At 50.9% G+C, this 5,000-nt stretch overlaps 1 protein-coding gene across 4 annotated transcripts in view; it reads right to left on the bottom strand.

Moving 5' to 3' along the window:
* LOC125956098 (dual specificity protein phosphatase Mpk3) overlaps positions 1–2,569 on the bottom strand; it is a 39,767-nt gene extending 37,198 nt beyond the window's left edge. Inside the window, exon 1 of one of the 4 annotated variants that reach the window (XM_049687641.1) lies at positions 2,484–2,569. The gene's annotated coding sequence lies outside the window, so the exon portion shown is untranslated. Of the gene's footprint in view, positions 1–622; positions 1,097–2,483 lie in introns of those variants that run through there. The other 3 variants (XM_049687638.1, XM_049687640.1, XM_049687639.1) reach the window with 3 other exon arrangements.
* Positions 2,570–5,000: the final 2,431 nt, after the last annotated feature.

Here is a 5,000-nt window from a genome sequence, read left to right as displayed (position 1 = left end):
CGAAATTGTTTTCAATTCATCGCTTCCTTCACTCCGGAACGTCCGCAGCGGCCCACAGTATTGCGCTAACCGCACAAACAAACGACGGACTCTTGCCTTGTTTGTTCGGTGTTTTATGGTTTTGTTTAAAAATTTAAAGTAAAACACACTGAGCTGCCCAGTTTCTAATTAAATCCAAGCAGTCTAGACAACGCTTGCCCCTACAGACGGCGGATGTGGCTGCTCGCTCGTAGCAGGCTACGCTTTCTACCCACCATTGAATGCAGAGGAAAACCATGAATGAATCGAAAGGGTAAGCACAACCCTCATAAAGAGCGCGTTTTGTCCGTTTCATACCGCAGCGGCAGCGGCGCAGTGCAGCGTCCTTCCCTTGCGCCCTTGGCTCACGGAGGTGGTGGTGGCGAGACGCAAGAAGCAGGGTGGAACGCGCAATGTTTGGTAAGGCAGGGCGGGGCGCGTCTTCCACCTATATCTCCTATCGCCACCATTCGATGCTGTTTCTCGTTCTAATTCTGTCGTTTACTTCCTCTTCTTCTTCATCTCGGTTCTGCCTTTTCTCCAGGGTTTCATCATCATCCACACGCACACAACGAACGTCCCCCGCCCCGCCCCTCCTGCGCACCTTAAAGAGCCACCAAAAAAGGTCCAACGGCGAGTTCCCCCGTGAACTGTACTGGAATGTGAGATTGTTGGCTGCCTGTCTGCCTGCCAGGTTTCAAAACGAAGAGGGACAACCACGCCAACGGGGGCGGGGAATCCTCGATGGCCCCAAAAACGCGTCCTCCAGCAACCTCCGTTGATCGGAACAACGGCGACGATCACTGGTCGTTGGGCCTTCCTCTGGGGCTACCTTGATTGATGGAAATCCGTTCCACTTCAAACGGGGGCGCGCGCGCTTGGGGCAGACGAGGGCGATGGTAGGATGCACGCACGCACCATTAAATGCACTCACTACTCACTTTGTTCACCGATAAACGCGTTGGTCGTCGTCAATGAAGATAGAGTTTCACGGCGATGATGATGGTTGTTTCTTGCCGCCTTCGAGAGAAGCAATAGGAGTAATAACGCGAATAACGGATGCCAGAGCCCGCGACGGTTTCTTGGCTCCCTTCCAACCCGGCGGTCTTCTTGCGCGGCACACACACCATCACCGTCCGGATACGGATTTCACGCACACAGCGAAAGAAAATGTTGGAACAGTTGCACTATGGGCGTAAGCCTCGCCCCGACTAAAATCCGAACTGCTCGAGCAGGTGCTCGAATGCGATGAGGGAACTCTAGCTGTCAATCGCAGTTGCTGTGTGGTGTGGACCCGTAGCTGCTCGTGTGCTCGAATCTTGCAAAACTCACCGAAAAAATACCGAGCCCCTTTTCCGCACAGTCTGCTGTTTAAAATGCGTTCTTCATCGGTGATAAGTGGAAATATCGGATGGATTTTTCGTTGTTTGGTTGCCTTCTCACTGATAGCGGGATAGCTTTTATCTTTTACCGTTGGTGCGTTGCGGCTGACGTTGCGTGTGCCACAAAACGCGGACCAGCAGCGGCGGAATCAAAATGTAACCGAAAACGGTATTCAAAAACCACACAAAAACCTGTTCGTCACAAAACATGTCCAACAGCACCTTTTTCAACACACAATCGCCAACTGAAAATTCCAAATAATCGACGGTTGATTGGAAGGACTGCAGGTCTTTTGGGGAAACAGCTTCATCAGAACTAATAACAACACACTCGAAAAACACGATTCCCACAAACTATTGGCCATCGTAGGCTTCTGGGAGTACTGTAATCGTACATACGTTTTCACGAAATGGATTATCAACGAAAACAGAGCGTATCGTTGGAAATATCCTCAGAAATCATCGTCTTCGCGGGCCAGAATGACCAGCCTTCGGTTTCTGATTTGATCCGTTCTCTTGCATCCCACAGCATGCTGGATTGCGTAAATCATGTTTCTTCGAAAGCGTCTCACGAGTCTGTCGCCCCGCCTGCTGTCTGTCGAGATGCTGGAGCGAGGGAATACGTCGCTGAGGAGCTGAACGACCGACGAGGATTCTTGAAGCCACCACCTACACTCGCGGGCTCAACGCTCGTGCGTAAGCATTGACGTGCGAGAAATTCTTGGAACCAAAAACCCCCTTCTTCCCAAGGATGCTGTACTGAGGGAATCTGCAATCGACCCCACCGAGCCTTTACCGAGAACTGAAAGGCATCGCTTGCTTTGCCATCAACTTGGTTTACCATCGACGGCTACTTCGTTCATCTTCGAGAATCCTGGGAATCGCAAGGCTGTTTGCTTCTCCGGTTATTCTTCCTTAGCAGAAACAACGGCATGTCCTTGTCCCGTGAGCGTTACAACATCACTATGTCACCACCACCGCCCAATTCCATCACAGACCGCCGTCGCGATTTGATGACCACCGTAATACCACCGTGCACGGTTTATCACGAATCACGAAAGCACGGAAGAACAATGGACTAACCTCAGGCCGTCGTTAAAGCAACCACACAACACAATCTACCATACGCGCGTGTTGTAAGAGGCAAACCTTCTGCGTTCCTTTCCGAGCGATTCACGATTCTCGAACTCCAACGCCAGGAGCAGCAGCAGCAGGACCGAATGAAAACACTAGGAGCGCCTGCTGCTGACACACGCACACACGCGCGATCGGTCGCTCGAACTCACACACACACTGCTCATGCGTAAAAACCAGCTCGTCCTTGAAAGGCTTGTGCAACGTGTAGACACGAGCACATCCTTGCGAATGAATTTGGTCGTCCCTTGCGAATAGGATTGTTTTGCTGTAGTCAATTCATGCGAACGCTTATGACATGAATCGCGCACACCACTACGCGCTGGTTCTGCTGGTGCTGGTGTTGTATTGCGCCTGGGCGAACCGCATCTCCTAGCCCATACCGGGGAGGGTCCTATAGGAAAGCATGCAACAGTAGGTTCCGCATCATCCGGGAGCGCGTGTGCGAGGGAGTAGCTCGGAGAATGTTGTTCTCCTTGTCCCTGCTCGCTCGCCTGCTTGCTTGCTAGTGTGCTGGCCCCGAAGGATAAAACTCCCTGGCCGGAATCCTCGTGGGAAAGAACGAGAGCAGAGCTCTAATGAAAGGGTTCGTTCGACGCAGCATGATGTTGACACAGCGAGCTGCTCGGTGACTGCCTGCCTGCCTCGGGCTCGTGTAGGCCCCGGTTTCTTGGATTCATTCATGGAAAAATGAAACATGACTAGGTCGAACGATGGAGGCGCAGGGTAGATGGAGGCGGGCGACGGGATGAGAGCAGAAGGAACGAAACGAATAACCCAGCAGTGGGCCTGACGATCCGACTAATCGGATTGGAACTGCATTCAGATTGTCTCTCGTCGATGCTTGTCGATGTAGTTCTCGGGCTAATGGAATAGGGAGCATGCTGTCCGGGAGCAGTGCAGGTGTGGCATAAGTTCGCATGCGTTGGAACTGTACCGTACCGCGTAGGCGGTGAACAAAGGCGGGGTGAAGGATTTGATTCATCCGTTTTGTCTCACCTGGGCTCAACAGGCAATTATAGAGCAGGGTGCCTGCTGGCTGGGTTGAGTAGAGAGCTACTGCCAGGATATTATCGATTCCCCGGCGATGCGGCATTCCGGCAGTTCTGAATGGAAGTGACACGCGAAGAGTGAAACTTAAATTAGATAATCGTGGGTGGTCCCGGGTGTGGAAAACTTTCCACATAGCTTTTCTGGATGGATGGTCTGTTTATGAAGTTCTGGATCTGAATAGCAATGGACGGGAAATAATTGAATTGCATTTCTAGTTGCCATTATTCTATCGCTGGTGAGGTATAGAAACATGAAACGAAAATAAAGCAGTATTACAGTAACAGAACAGATTCTACTTAAGACGCTACAGAATGTACATAGTACGCTACAATGCATTTTACAACCTTTATCTCCTAATTAAAAGCCTTCGTCCTTAAATTAAAAGTCGGAATCAATGTCGACATAGTTACAAAAAAAATTCATTCGGCAGCTATTTCTTTGAAGACTAGATCCAATCTCGCACAAAGTCTTTATACTTACCATTGACATTTTGGGTACAGTAACTGAAACACTCTTCTCGTGATGCTGGAGCACATCTGCAAGAAGTGTTTCAGTGGGTCTAGTTAAATTCATGCGATCTTCTCGATTTCTTCGTAACATTCTCCTGTATATGGGCCATCTGGTCCCTGTCTGTTGCAACGCAGAACTGCATTCAAGGACATCTTCATTGCGCCCCTGGAAGCGCCGGAGAAATCATAAAACAATGGCGCACAGCTCCACCGGGACGCCCCCGGTAAGATGATTCCAACGCTGGCACACTGATGCGGATGCGTAATTGGATGATGAGTGGACCTTCTAAAAAGGCTCGGCTTCACATGGAGTCGGGCACGGAACCTGGATGATGACTAGAGGTACATAGACAAAAGGCCAATGGGAAGTATCAGCATCATTCTGGGGATCACTGCGATGCCGTCGCAATTCTCCAGCGCACCGGAAACGGATAGGCATGGCGCAAAGATCAGGTGTTTGGCGGGGTTCTCCGTTACACTCACGTGAGAATCGTCCAAACTGCTGCTGCTGCTGCTGCTCCCTGTTGTGCATCAGTGTGACGAAAACAGATCATTCCCCATTTCGTGCTCAGCCAGTCGTTACGCCCCGCGAAAGAGAGAGTGTGTGTCCCTATGGCTGCCGTCGGTGCCGCAATGGTGCTTCAATGCTTGAGAAACACTAGCAACAGCAGCAACAGCATCATCACCAGCAGACGCCGATGGTAAGCTGATGCCATGGCATGTATCCCCATCGTTGGGGCAGTCGTCGTCGTTGGAGCTTACACACCAAGGCGGACACCTTTGCGGTGAACCCTCCAATGGGGGTTGGTTTTGGAGCAATGTGGATGGGGCTTGGTAATGTGATCCTTCGAGACTTTGAATTCTCCCACTTCATCCGTTGTCGTCTCCTTCCCTCGATCTAAGC

Source organism: Anopheles darlingi, chromosome 3, assembly GCF_943734745.1.
Source record: "Anopheles darlingi chromosome 3, idAnoDarlMG_H_01, whole genome shotgun sequence".
In the NCBI taxonomy this organism is placed as follows: Eukaryota; Metazoa; Arthropoda; class Insecta; order Diptera; family Culicidae; genus Anopheles; species Anopheles darlingi.
Note: the sequence above shows the minus strand (reverse complement) of the source record. Positions and strands in the feature narration are given on the sequence as shown.